This window comes from Heptranchias perlo, chromosome 29 (genome assembly GCF_035084215.1).
Source record: "Heptranchias perlo isolate sHepPer1 chromosome 29, sHepPer1.hap1, whole genome shotgun sequence".
Taxonomy (NCBI): Eukaryota; Metazoa; Chordata; class Chondrichthyes; order Hexanchiformes; family Hexanchidae; genus Heptranchias; species Heptranchias perlo.
This window is the reverse complement of record NC_090353.1, coordinates 4,659,155-4,676,706: the sequence shown is the minus strand read 5'-3', so window position 1 is coordinate 4,676,706 and position 17,552 is coordinate 4,659,155.

The window sequence follows — 17,552 nt, the reverse complement described above, 5'->3', positions numbered from 1 at the left end:
CGTAACACTCCGACCGTAACACTCCGACCGTAACACTCCGACCGTAACATTCCGCCCGTAACACTCCGCCCGTAACATTCCGCCCGTAACACTCCGACCGTAACATTCCGCCCGTAACACTCCGACCGTAACACTCCGCCCGTAACACTCCGACCGTAACATTCCGCCCGTAACATTCCGCCCGTAACATTCCGACCGTAACATTCCGCCCGTAACACACCGACCGTAACATTCCGACCGTAACACTCCGACCGTAACATTCCGCCCGTAACATTCCGCCCGTAACACACCGACCGTAACACTCCGACCGTAACACTCCGCCCGTAACACTCCGACCGTAACATTCCGCCCGTAACACTCCGCCCGTAACACTCCGACCGTAACACTCCGACCGTAACACTCCGCCCGTAACACACCGACCGTAACACTCCGACCGTAACATTCCGCCCGTAACATTCCGCCCGTAACACTCCGCCCGTAACACACCGCCCGTAACACTCCGACCGTAACATTCCGCCCGTAACATTCCGCCCGTAACATTCCGCCCGTAACACACCGCCCGTAACACACCGACCGTAACATTCCGCCCGTAACATTCCGACCGTAACATTCCGACCGTAACATTCCGCCCGTAACACACCGACCGTAACATTCCGCCCGTAACACTCCGACCGCAACATTCCGCCCGTAACATTCCGCCCGTAACACACCGACCGTAACATTCCGCCCGTAACACTCCGACCGTAACATTCCGCCCGTAACACTCCGCCCGTAACACTCCGACCGTAACACACCGCCCGTAACACACCGCCCGTAACACTCCGACCGTAACACACCGCCCGTAACATTCCGCCCGTAACACTCCGACCGTAACGCACCGCCCGTAACACACCGCCCGTAACACTCCGACCGTAACATTCCGACCGTAACACTCCGACCGTAACATTCCGACCGTAACACTCCGACCGTAACATTCCGACCGTAACACTCCGACCGTAACACACCGCCCGTAACACACCGCCCGTAACACTCAGACCGTAACACTCCGACCGTAACACTCCGACCGTAACACTCCGACCGTAACACACCGCCCGTAACATTCCGCCCGTAACATTCCGCCCGTAACACACCGCCCGTAACACTCCGACCGTAACACACTGCCCGTAACATTCCGCCCGTAACACACCGCCCGTAACACTCCGACCGTAACACACTGCCCGTAACATTCCGCCCGTAACACACCGCCCGTAACACTCCGACCGTAACACACTGCCCGTAACACTCCGACCGTAACACTCCGACCGTAACACTCCGACCGTAACACACCGCCCGTAACATTCCGCCCGTAACATTCCGCCCGTAACATTCCGCCCGTAACACACCGCCCGTAACACTCCGACCGTAACACACTGCCCGTAACATTCCGCCCGTAACATTCCGCCCGCAACACTCCGACCGTAACACTCCGCCCGTAACACACTGCCCGTAACATTCCGCCCGTAACACTCCGACCGTAACACTCCGACCGTAACACACCGCCCGTAACACACTGCCCGTAACATTCCGACCGTAACACACTGCCCGTAACATTCCGCCCGTAACACTCCGACCGTAACACTCCGACCGTAACACACCGCCCGTAACACACCGACCGTAACACTCCGCCCGTAACTCACTGCCCGTAACATTCCGCCCGTAACATTCCGCCCGTAACACTCCGACCGTAACACTCCGACCGTAACACACCGCCCGTAACACACTGCCCGTAACACTCCGCCCGTAACACACTGCCCGTAACATTCCGCCCGTAACATTCCGCCCGTAACACTCCGACCGTAACATTCCGACCGTAACACACCGCCCGTAACACACTGCCCGTAACACACTGCCCGTAACACACCGCCCGTAACACACCGCCCGTAACATTCCGCCCGTAACACACTGCCCGTAACATTCCGCCCGTAACATTCCGCCCGTAACACTCCGACCGTAACATTCCGCACGTAACACTCCGACCGTAACACTCCGACCGTAACATTCCGCCCGTAACACTCCGCCCGTAACACTCCGCCCGTAACACTCCGCCCGTAACACTCCGACCGTAACACACCGACCGTAACACTCCGCCCGTAACACTCCGCCCGTAACACTCCGACCGTAACACACCGACCGTAACACTCCGACCGTAACACTCCGACCGTAACACTCCGACCGTAACACACCGACCGTAACACTCCGACCGTAACATTCCGCCCGTAACACACCGACCGTAACACTCCGACCGTAACATTCCGCCCGTAACACTCCGACCGTAACACTCCGACCGTAACACTCCGACCGTAACATTCCGCCCGTAACACACCGACCGTAACACTCCGACCGTAACATTCCGCCCGTAACACTCCGACCGTAACACTCCGACCGTAACACTCCGACCGTAACACTCCGACCGTAACACTCCGACCGTAACACTCCGACCGTAACACTCCGACCGTAACACTCCGACCGTAACATTCCGCCCGTAACACACCGACCGTAACACTCCGACCGTAACACTCCGACCGTAACATTCCGCACGTAACACTCCGACCGTAACACTCCGACCGTAACATTCCGCCCGTAACACTCCGCCCGTAACACTCCGCCCGTAACACTCCGCCCGTAACACTCCGACCGTAACATTCCGCCCGTAACACTCCTTCCGTAACATTCCGCCCGTAACACTCCGACCGTAACACTCCGCCCGTAACACTCCGCCCGTAACACACCGACCGTAACACTCCGACCGTAACACTCCGACCGTAACATTCCGCCCGTAACACACCGACCGTAACACTCCGCCCGTAACACACCGACCGTAACATTCCGACCGTAACACACCGACCGTAACATTCCGCACGTAACACTCCGACCGTAACACTCCGACCGTAACATTCCGCCCGTAACACTCCGACCGTAACACTCCGACCGTAACATTCCGCCCGTAACACACCGACCGTAACACTCCGACCGTAACACTCCGACCGTAACACTCCGACCGTAACAGTCCGCCCGTAACACACCGACCGTAACACTCCGACCGTAACACTCCGACCGTAACACTCCGACCGTAACATTCCGCCCGTAACACACCGACCGTAACACTCCGACCGTAACATTCCGCCCGTAACACTCCGACAGTAACACTCCGACCGTAACATTCCGACCGTAACACTCCGCCCGTAACATTCCGCCTGTAACACACCGACCGTAACACTCCGACCGTAACATTCCGCCCGTAACACTCCGACCGTAACACTCCGACCGTAACACTCCGACCGTAACACTCCGACCGTAACACTCCGACAGTAACACTCCGACCGTAACATTCCGACCGTAACACTCCGCCCGTAACATTCCGCCTGTAACACTCCGACCGTAACATTCCGACCGTAACACTCCGCCCGTAACATTCCGCCCGTAACACTCCGACAGTAACACTCCGCCCGTAACATTCCGCCCGTAACACACCGACCGTAACACTCCGACCGTAACACTCCGCCCGTAACACTCCGACCGTAACATTCCGACCGTAACACTCCGACCGTAACACTCCGACCGTAACACTCCGACCGTAACACTCCGACCGTAACACTCCGACCGTAACACTCCGACCGTAACACTCCGACCGTAACACTCCGACCGTAACACTCCGACCGTAACACTCCGACCGTAACACTCCGACCGTAACACTCCGCCCGTAACATTCCGACCGTAACACTCCGACCGTAACACTACTCCGACCGTAACACTCCGCCCGTAACACACCGACCGTAACACTCCGACCGTAACACACCGACCGTAACACACCGACCGTAACACTCCGACCGTAACACACCGACCGTAACACTCCGACCGTAACACTCCGCCCGTAACACTCCGACCGTAACACACCGACCGTAACACACCGCCCGTAACACTCCGACCGTAACATTCCGCCCGTAACACTCCGACCGTAACACTCCGACCGTAACATTCCGACCGTAACACTCCGACCGTAACACTCCGACCGTAACACTCCGACCGTAACACTCCGACCGTAACATTCCGACCGTAACACTCCGCCCGTAACATTCCGCCCGTAACACTCCGACCGTAACACTCCGACCGTAACATTCCGACCGTAACACTCCGACCGTAACACTCCGCCCGTAACACTCCGACCGTAACACTCCGACCGTAACACTCCGACCGTAACATTCCGACCGTAACACACCGACCGTAACACTCCGACCGTAACACTCCGACCGTAACACACCGACCGTAACACTCCGACCGTAACACTCCGACCGTAACACTCCGACCGTAACACTCCGACCGTAACACACCGACCGTAACACTCCGACCGTAACACTCCGACCGTAACACTCCGACCGTAACATTCCGACCGTAACACACCGACCGTAACACTCCGACCGTAACACTCCGCCCGTAACACTCCGACCGTAACACTCCGACCGTAACACTCCGACCGTAACAATCCGACCGTAACACACCGACCGTAACACTCCGACCGTAACACTCCGACCGTAACACTCCGACCGTAACACACCGACCGTAACACTCCGACCGTAACACTCCGCCCGTAACACTCCGACCGTAACACTCCGCCCGTAACACACCGACCGTAACACTCCGACCGTAACACTCCGACCGTAACATTCCGACCGTAACACACCGACCGTAACACTCCGACCGTAACACTCCGACCGTAACACTCCGACCGTAACACTCCGACCGTAACATTCCGACCGTAACACTCCGCCCGTAACACTCCGACCGTAACACTCCGCCCGTAACACTCCGACCGTAACACTCCGACCGTAACATTCCGACCGTAACACACCGACCGTAACACTCCGACCGTAACACTCCGCCCGTAACACTCCGACCGTAACACTCCGCCCGTAACACTGCGACCGTAACACTCCGACCGTAACATTCCGACCGTAACACTCCGCCCGTAACACACCGACCGTAACACTCCGACCGTAACACACCGACCGTAACACTCCGACCGTAACACTCCGACCGTAACACTCCGCCCGTAACACTCCGCCCGTAACACTCCGCCCGTAACACTCCGACCGTAACACTCCGACCGTAACACTCCGACCGTAACACTCCGACCGTAACACTCCGACCGTAACATTCCGACCGTAACACTCCGACCGTAACACTCCGACCGTAACACTCCGACCGTAACACTCCGACCGTAACACTCCGCCCGTAACACTCCGCCCGTAACACTCCGACCGTAACACTCCGACCGTAACACTCCGACCGTAACACTCCGACCGTAACATTCCGACCGTAACACTCCGACCGTAACACACCGCCCGTAACACTCCGACCGTAACACTCCGACCGTAACACTCCGCCCGTAACACTCCGCCCGTAACACTCCGCCCGTAACACTCCGACCGTAACACTCCGACCGTAACACTCCGACCGTAACACTCCGCCCGTAACACTCCGACCGTAACACTCCGACCGTAACACTCCGCCCGTAACACTCCGACCGTAACACTCCGACCGTAACACTCCGACCGTAACATTCCGACCGTAACACACCGACCGTAACACTCCGACCGTAACACTCCGACCGTAACACTCCGACCGTAACACTCCGACCGTAACACTCCGACCGTAACATTCCGACCGTAACACTCCGACCGTAACACACCGACCGTAACACACCGCCCGTAACACTCCGACCGTAACATTCCGACCGTAACACTCCGACCGTAACACACCGACCGTAACACACCGCCCGTAACACACCGACCGTAACACTCCGACCGTAACACACCGACCGTAACACTCCGACCGTAACACTCCGACCGTAACACTCCGCCCGTAACACACCGACCGTAACACTCCGACCGTAACACACCGACCGTAACACACCGCCCGTAACACTCCGACCGTAACATTCCGACCGTAACATTCCGACCGTAACATTCCGACCGTAACACACCGACCGTAACACTCCGCCCGTAACATTCCGCCCGTAACACTCCGACCGTAACATTCCGACCGTAACACTCCGCCCGTAACACACCGACCGTAACACTCCGACCGTAACACACCGACCGTAACACTCCGACCGTAACACTCCGACCGTAACACTCCGCCCGTAACACTCCGCCCGTAACACTCCGCCCGTAACACTCCGACCGTAACACTCCGACCGTAACACTCCGCCCGTAACACTCCGACCGTAACATTCCGCCCGTAACACTCCGACCGTAACATTCCGCCCGTAACACTCCGACCGTAACACTCCGCCCGTAACATTCCGCCCGTAACATTCCGCCCGTAACACACCGACCGTAACACTCCGACCGTAACACTCCGACCGTAACACTCCGACCGTAACACTCCGACCGTAACATTCCGCCCGTAACACTCCGACCGTAACACTCCGACCGTAACATTCCGCCCGTAACACTCCGACCGTAACACTCCGCCCGTAACACTCCGACCGTAACACTCCGCCCGTAACACTCCGACCGTAACACTCCGACCGTAACACTCCGACCGTAACATTCCGACCGTAACACTCCGACCGTAACACTCCGACCGTAACACTCCGACCGTAACACTCCGACCGTAACACTCCGACCGTAACACTCCGACCGTAACACTCCGCCCGTAACACTCCGACCGTAACACTCCGACCGTAACACACTGACCGTAACACTCCGACCGTAACACTCCGCCCGTAACACACCGCCCGTAACACTCCGACCGTAACACTCCGACCGTAACACTCCGACCGTAACACTCCGACCGTAACACTCCGACCGTAACATTCCGCCCGTAACACTCCGACCGTAACACACTGCCCGTAACACACCGACCGTAACACTCCGACCGTAACACTCCGACCGTAACATTCCGCCCGTAACACTCCGACCGTAACACACTGCCCGTAACACACCGACCGTAACACTCCGACCGTAACACACCGCCCCTAACACTCCGACCGTAACATTCCGCCCGTAACACTCCGCCCGTAACACTCCGCCCGTAACTCTCCGACCGTAACATTCCGCCCGTAACATTCCGCCCGTAACACGCCGACCGTAACACTCCGACCGTAACATTCCGCCCGTAACACTCCGACCGTAACATTCCGCCCGTAACACTCCGACCGTAACACTCCGACCGTAACACTCCGACCGTAACACTCCGACCGTAACACTCCGACCGTAACACACCGACCGTAACACACCGACCGTAACACTCCGACCGTAACTTTCCGACCGTAACACTCCGACCGTAACACACCGACCGTAACACTCCGACCGTAACACTCCGACCGTAACTTTCCGACCGTAACACTCCGACCGTAACACACCGACCGTAACACTCCGACCGTAACACTCCGACCGTAACATTCCGCCCGTAACACTCCGACCGTAACACACTGCCCGTAACACACCGACCGTAACACTCCGACCGTAACACTCCGACCGTAACATTCCGCCCGTAACACTCCGACCGTAACACACTGCCCGTAACACACCGACCGTAACACTCCGCCCGTAACACTCCGACCGTAACACACTGCCCGTAACACTCCGACCGTAACACTCCGCCCGTAACACTCCGACCGTAACACTCCGACCGTAACACTCCGACCGTAACATTCCGCCCGTAACACTCCGACCGTAACACACTGCCCGTAACACACCGACCGTAACACTCCGACCGTAACACTCCGACCGTAACACTCCGACCGTAACACACTGCCCGTAACACTCCGACCGTAACATTCCGCCCGTAACACACCGACCGTAACACTCCGACCGTAACACTCCGACCGTAACACACTGCCCGTAACACTCCGACCGTAACATTCCGCCCGTAACACTCCGCCCGTAACTCTCCGACCGTAACATTCCGCCCGTAACATTCCACCCGTAACACGCCGACCGTAACACTCCGACCGTAACATTCCGCCCGTAACACTCCGACCGTAACACTCCGACCGTAACATTCCGCCCGTAACACTCCGACCGTAACATTCCGCCCGTAACACTCCGACCGTAACATTCCGCCCGTAACACTCCGACCGTAACATTCCGCCCGTAACACTCCGACCGTAACACTCCGACCGTAACACTCCGACCGTAACACTCCGACCGTAACACTCCGACCGTAACACTCCGACCGTAACATTCCGCCCGTAACACTCCGACCGTAACACTCCGACCGTAACACACCGACCGTAACACTCCGCCCGTAACACTCCGACCGTAACACACCGACCGTAACACTCCGACCGTAACACTCCGACCGTAACACTCCGACCGTAACACTCCGACCGTAACACACCGCCCGTAACACTCCGACCGTAACACTCCGACCGTAACACTCCGACCGTAACACTCCGACCGTAACACTCCGACCGTAACACTCCGACCGTAACACTCCGCCCGTAACACTCCGACCGTAACACACCGACCGTAACACTCCGACCGTAACACTCCGACCGTAACACTCCGACCGTAACACTCCGACCGTAACATTCCGACCGTAACACTCCGACCGTAACACTCCGCCCGTAACATTCCGACCGTAACACTCCGACCGTAACACTCCGACCGTAACACACCGACCGTAACACACCGCCCGTAACATTCCGACCGTAACACACCGACCGTAACACTCCGACCGTAACACTCCGCCCGTAACACTCCGCCCGTAACACTCCGACCGTAACACTCCGACCGTAACACTCCGCCCGTAACACTCCGCCCGTAACACTCCGACCGTAACACACCGACCGTAACACTCCGCCCGTAACACTCCGACCGTAACACTCCGACCGTAACACTCCGACCGTAACACTCCGACCGTAACACTCCGCCCGTAACACTCCGCCCGTAACACTCCGACCGTAACACACCGACCGTAACATTCCGCCCGTAACACTCCGACCGTAACATTCCGCCCGTAACACTCCGACCGTAACACACTGCCCGTAACACACCGACCGTAACACTCCGACCGTAACACTCCGCCCGTAACACTCCGACCGTAACACTCCGCCCGTAACACTCCGACCGTAACACTCCGCCCGTAACATTCCGACCGTAACACACCGACCGTAACACTCCGACCGTAACACTCCGCCCGTAACACTCCGCCCGTAACACTCCGACCGTAACACTCCGACCGTAACACTCCGACCGTAACACTCCGACCGTAACACTCCGCCCGTAACACTCCGCCCGTAACACTCCGACCGTAACACTCCGACCGTAACACTCCGACCGTAACACTCCGCCCGTAACACTCCGACCGTAACACTCCGACCGTAACACTCCGACCGTAACACTCCGCCCGTAACATTCCGACCGTAACACACCGACCGTAACACTCCGACCGTAACACTCCGCCCGTAACACTCCGACCGTAACACTCCGACCGTAACACTCCGCCCGTAACACTCCGACCGTAACACTCCGACCGTAACACTCCGCCCGTAACACTCCGCCCGTAACATTCCGACCGTAACACACCGACCGTAACACTCCGACCGTAACACTCCGCCCGTAACACTCCGACCGTAACACTCCGACCGTAACACTCCGCCCGTAACACTCCGACCGTAACACTCCGACCGTAACACTCCGACCGTAACACTCCGACCGTAACACTCCGCCCGTAACACTCCGACCGTAACATTCCGACCGTAACACTCCGACCGTAACATTCCGACCGTAACACTCCGACCGTAACACACCGACCGTAACATTCCGACCGTAACACTCCGACCGTAACACTCCGACCGTAACACTCCGACCGTAACACTCCGACCGTAACATTCCGACCGTAACACTCCGACCGTAACATTCCGACCGTAACACTCCGACCGTAACACACCGACCGTAACATTCCGACCGTAACACTCCGACCGTAACACTCCGACCGTAACACTCCGACCGTAACACTCCGCCCGTAACACTCCGACCGTAACACACCGACCGTAACACTCCGACCGTAACACTCCGACCGTAACACTCCGACCGTAACATTCCGACCGTAACACTCCGACCGTAACACTCCGACCGTAACACTCCGACCGTAACACTCCGCCCGTAACACTCCGACCGTAACACACCGACCGTAACACTCCGACCGTAACACTCCGACCGTAACACACCGACCGTAACATTCCGACCGTAACACACCGACCGTAACACTCCGACCGTAACACTCCGACCGTAACACACCGACCGTAACACTCCGACCGTAACACTCCGACCGTAACACTCCGACCGTAACACTCCGACCGTAACACACCGACCGTAACATTCCGACCGTAACACACCGACCGTAACACTCCGACCGTAACACTCCGACCGTAACACACCGACCGTAACATTCCGACCGTAACACTCCGACCGTAACACTCCGACCGTAACACACCGACCGTAACACTCCGACCGTAACACTCCGACCGTAACACTCCGACCGTAACACGCCGACCGTAACATTCCGCCCGTAACACTCCGACCGTAACACTCCGACCGTAACATTCCGCCCGTAACACTCCGACCGTAACACTCCGCCCGTAACACTCCGACCGTAACACTCCGCCCGTAACACTCCGCCCGTAACACACCGACCGTAACACTCCGCCCGTAACACTCCGACCGTAACACTCCGACCGTAACACACCGACCGTAACATTCCGACCGTAACACACCGACCGTAACACTCCGACCGTAACACTCCGACCGTAACACACCGACCGTAACACACCGACCGTAACACTCCGACCGTAACACTCCGACCGTAACACTCCGACCGTAACACTCCGCCCGTAACACACCGACCGTAACACTCCGACCGTAACACTCCGACCGTAACACTCCGCCCGTAACATTCCGACCGTAACACACCGACCGTAACACTCCGACCGTAACACTCCGACCGTAACACTCCGACCGTAACACTCCGACCGTAACACTCCGCCCGTAACACACCGACCGTAACACACCGACCGTAACACTCCGACCGTAACACTCCGACCGTAACACTCCGACCGTAACACTCCGCTCGTAACACTCCGACCGTAACACTCCGACCGTAACACTCCGACCGTAACACTCCGACCGTAACACTCCGACCGTAACACTCCGACCGTAACATTCCGACCGTAACACACCGACCGTAACACTCCGACCGTAACACTCCGCTCGTAACACTCCGACCGTAACACTCCGCTCGTAACACTCCGACCGTAACACTCCGACCGTAACACTCCGACCGTAACACTCCGACCGTAACACTCCGACCGTAACACTCCGACCGTAACACTCCGACCGTAACACTCCGACCGTAACACTCCGACCGTAACACACCGACCGTAACACTCCGACCGTAACACTCCGACCGTAACACTCCGACCGTAACACTCCGACCGTAACACTCCGCCCGTAACACACCGACCGTAACACACCGACCGTAACACACCGACCGTAACACTCCGACCGTAACACTCCGACCGTAACACTCCGACCGTAACACTCCGACCGTAACACTCCGACCGTAACACTCCGACCGTAACATTCCGCCCGTAACACACCGCCCGTAACACACCGACCGTAACACTCCGACCGTAACACTCCGCCCGTAACACTCCGACCGTAACACTCCGACCGTAACATTCCGACCGTAACACTCCGACCGTAACACTCCGACCGTAACATTCCGACCGTAACACACCGACCGTAACACTCCGACCGTAACACTCCGACCGTAACACACCGCCCGTAACACTCCGACCGTAACACTCCGACCGTAACACTCCGACCGTAACACTCCGACCGTAACACTCCGACCGTAACACTCCGCCCGTAACATTCCGACCGTAACACTCCGACCGTAACACTCCGCCCGTAACACACCGACCGTAACACACCGCCCGTAACACACCGACCGTAACACACCGACCGTAACACTCCGACCGTAACACTCCGACCGTAACACTCCGACCGTAACACTCCGACCGTAACACTCCGACCGTAACACACCGACCTTAACACTCCGACCGTAACACTCCGACCGTAACACTCCGACCGTAACACTCCGCCCGTAACACACCGACCGTAACACGCCGACCGTAACACTCCGACCGTAACACTCCGACCGTAACACTCCGACCGTAACACTCCGCCCGTAACACACCGACCGTAACACGCCGACCGTAACACTCCGACCGTAACACTCCGACCGTAACACTCCGACCGTAACACTCCGACCGTAACACTCCGACCGTAACACTCCGACCGTAACACTCCGACCGTAACACACCGACCTTAACACTCCGACCGTAACACTCCGACCGTAACACTCCGACCGTAACACTCCGCCCGTAACACACCGACCGTAACACGCCGACCGTAACACTCCGACCGTAACACTCCGACCGTAACACTCCGACCGTAACACTCCGCCCGTAACATTCCGCCCGTAACACTCCGACCGTAACACACTGCCCGTAACACTCCGACCGTAACACTCCGACCGTAACACACCGACCGTAACACACTGCCCGTAACACTCCGACCGTAACACTCCGACCGTAACACACCGACCGTAACACTCCGACCGTAACACACCGACCGTAACACTCCGCCCGTAACATTCCGCCCGTAACACACCGACCGTAACACTCCGACCGTAACACTCCGACCGTAACACTCCGACCGTAACACACCGACCTTAACACTCCGACCGTAACACTCCGACCGTAACACTCCGACCGTAACACTCCGCCCGTAACACACCGACCGTAACACGCCGACCGTAACACTCCGACCGTAACACTCCGACCGTAACACTCCGACCGTAACACTCCGCCCGTAACATTCCGCCCGTAACACTCCGACCGTAACACACTGCCCGTAACACTCCGACCGTAACACTCCGACCGTAACACACCGACCGTAACACTCCGCCCGTAACATTCCGCCCGTAACACTCCGACCGTAACACACTGCCCGTAACACTCCGACCGTAACACTCCGACCGTAACACACCGACCGTAACACACTGCCCGTAACACTCCGACCGTAACACTCCGACCGTAACACTCCGACCGTAACATTCCGACCGTAACACTCCGACCGTAACACTCCGACCGTAACACTCCGACCGTAACACTCCGACCGTAACACTCCGCCCGTAACACTCCGACCGTAACACTCCGACCGTAACACTCCGACCGTAACACTCCGACCGTAACACACCGACCGTAACACTCCGACCGTAACACTCCGACCGTAACATTCCGACCGTAACACTCCGACCGTAACACTCCGACCGTAACACTCCGACCGTAACACTCCGACCGTAACACTCCGACCGTAACATTCCGCCCGTAACACTCCGACCGTAACACTCCGACCGTAACACTCCGCCCGTAACACACCGACCGTAACACTCCGACCGTAACACTCCGACCGTAACACTCCGACCGTAACACTCCGACCGTAACACACCGACCGTAACACTCCGCCCGTAACACACTGCCCGTAACACTCCGACCGTAACACTCCGACCGTAACACTCCGACCGTAACACACCGACCGTAACACACTGCCCGTAACACTCCGACCGTAACACACCGACCGTAACACACCGACCGTAACACTCCGACCGTAACACTCCGACCGTAACACTCCGACCGTAACACTCCGACCGTAACACTCCGACCGTAACACACCGACCGTAACACTCCGACCGTAACACACCGACCGTAACACTCCGACCGTAACATTCCGCCCGTAACACACCGACCGTAACATTCCGACCGTAACACACCGACCGTAACACTCCGACCGTAACATTCCGCCCGTAACACACCGACCGTAACATTCCGACCGTAACACTCCGACCGTAACACTCCGACCGTAACACTCCGCCCGTAACACTCCGACCGTAACACACCGCCCGTAACACTCCGCCCGTAACACTCCGACCGTAACACACCGACCGTAACACTCCGACCGTAACACTCCGACCGTAACACTCCGACCGTAACACACCGACCGTAACACTCCGACCGTAACATTCCGCCCGTAACACTCCGACCGTAACACTCCGACCGTAACATTCCGCCCGTAACACTCCGACCGTAACACTCCGACCGTAACACTCCGACCGTAACACTCCGACCGTAACACTCCGACCGTAACACTCCGACCGTAACACACCGACCGTAACACTCCGACCGTAACACTCCGACCGTAACACTCCGACCGTAACACTCCGACCGTAACACTCCGACCGTAACACTCCGACCGTAACACACCGCCCGTAACACTCCGACCGTAACACTCCGACCGTAACACTCCGACCGTAACATTCCGCCCGTAACACTCCGACCGTAACACTCCGACCGTAACACTCCGACCGTAACATTCCGCCCGTAACACTCCGACCGTAACACTCCGACCGTAACACACCGACCGTAACACTCCGACCGTAACACTCCGACCGTAACATTCCGCCCGTAACACTCCGACCGTAACACTCCGACCGTAACACACCGACCGTAACACTCCGACCGTAACACTCCGACCGTAACATTCCGCCCGTAACACACCGACCGTAACACTCCGACCGTAACACTCCGACCGTAACACACCGACCGTAACACTCCGCCCGTAACACACCGCCCGTAACACACCGACCGTAACACTCCGACCGTAACACTCCGACCGTAACACTCCGACCGTAACACACCGACCGTAACACTCCGCCCGTAACACACCGCCCGTAACACACCGACCGTAACACTCCGACCGTAACACACCGCCCGTAACACACCGACCGTAACACTCCGACCGTAACACTCCGACCGTAACACACCGACCGTAACACTCCGACCGTAACACACCGACCGTAACACACCGACCGTAACACTCCGACCGTAACACACCGCCCGTAACACACCGCCCGTAACACACCGACCGTAACACACCGACCGTAACACTCCGCCCGTAACACACCGCCCGTAACACACCGACCGTAACACTCCGACCGTAACACACCGCCCGTAACACACCGACCGTAACACTCCGACCGTAACACTCCGACCGTAACACACCGACCGTAACACTCCGACCGTAACACACCGACCGTAACACACCGACCGTAACATTCCGCCCGTAACACACCGACCGTAACACTCCGACCGTAACACTCCGACCGTAACACACCGACCGTAACACTCCGCCCGTAACACACCGACCGTAACACTCCGACCGTAACACTCCGACCGTAACACACCGACCGTAACACTCCGACCGTAACACACCGACCGTAACATTCCGCCCGTAACACACCGACCGTAACACTCCGACCGTAACACTCCGACCGTAACACACCGACCGTAACATTCCGCCCGTAACACACCGACCGTAACACTCCGACCGTAACACACCGACCGTAACACTCCGACCGTAACACTCCGACCGTAACATTCCGCCCGTAACACACCGACCGTAACACTCCGACCGTAACACACCGACCGTAACACTCCGACCGTAACACTCCGACCGTAACATTCCGCCCGTAACACACCGACCGTAACACTCCGACCGTAACACTCCGACCGTAACACACCGACCGTAACATTCCGCCCGTAACACACCGACCGTAACACTCCGACCGTAACACACCGACCGTAACACTCCGACCGTAATACACCGACCGTAACATTCCGCCCGTAACACACCGACCGTAACACTCCGACCGTAACACTCCGACCGTAACACACCGACCGTAACACTCCGACCGTAACACACCGACCGTAACATTCCGACCGTAACACTCCGACCGTAACATTCCGCCCGTAACACTCCGCCCGTAACATTCCGCCCGTAACACTCCGCCCGTAACACTCCGCCCGTAACATTCCGCCCGTAACACTCCGCCCGTAACACTCCGCCCGTAACATTCCGACCGTAACACACCGACCGTAACACTCCGCCCGTAACACTCCGCCCGTAACACTCCGCCCGTAACATTCTGCCCGTAACACTCCGCCCGTAACATTCCGCCCGTAACACTCCGCCCGTAACACTCCGCCCGTAACATTCCGACCGTAACACTCCGACCGTAACATTCCGCCCGTAACACTCCGACCGTAACATTCCGACCGTAACATTCCGCCCGTAACACTCCGCCCGTAACACTCCGACCGTAACATTCCGACCGTAACATTCCGACCGTAACATTCCGCCCGTAACACTCCGACCGTAACATTCCGACCGTAACATTCCGCCCGTAACATTCCGCCCGTAACATTCTGCCCGTAACACTCCGCCCGTAACATTCCGACCGTAACATTCCGACCGTAACATTCCGACCGTAACATTCCGACCGTAACATTCCGACCGTAACATTCCGACCGTAACATTCCGACCGTAACATTCCGACCGTAACACTCCGCCCGTAACATTCCGACCGTAACATTCCGACCGTAACATTCCGACCGTAACATTCCGACCGTAACATTCCGACCGTAACATTCCGACCGTAACATTCCGACCGTAACATTCCGACCGTAACATTCCGCCCGTAACATTCCGACCGTAACATTCCGACCGTAACATTCCGACCGTAACATTCCGACCGTAACATTCCGACCGTAACATTCCGACCGTAACATTCCGCCCGTAACATTCCGACCGTAACATTCCGACCGTAACATTCCGACCGTAACATTCCGACCGTAACATTCCGACCGTAACATTCCGACCGTAACATTCCGCCCGTAACATTCCGACCGTAACATTCCGACCGTAACATTCCGACCGTAACATTCCGACCGTAACATTCCGACCGTAACATTCCGACCGTAACACTCCGCCCGTAACATTCCGACCGTAACATTCCGACCGTAACATTCCGACCGTAACATTCCGACCGTAACATTCCGCCCGTAACACTCCGACCGTAACATTCCGACCGTAACATTCCGACCGTAACATTCCGCCCGTAACATTCCGACCGTAACATTCCGACCGTAACATTCTGCCCGTAACACTCCGCCCGTAACATTCCGACCGTAACACTCCGACCGTAACACTCCGCCCGTAACACTCCGACCGTAACATTCCGACCGTAACATTCCGACCGTAACATTCTGCCCGTAACACTCCGCCCGTAACATTCCGACCGTAACATTCCGACCGTAACATTCCGCCCGTAACACTCCGACCGTAACATTCCGACCGTAACATTCCGCCCGTAACACTCCGCCCGTAACATTCTGCCCGTAACACTCCGCCCGTAACATTCCGACCGTAACACACCGACCGTAACACTCCGCCCGTAACATTCCGACCGTAACATTCCGCCCGTAACACACCGACCGTAACACTCCGCCCGTAACATTCCGACCGTAACATTCCGCCCGTAACACACCGACCGTAACATTCCGACCGTAACATTCCGCCCGTAACACACCGACCGTAACA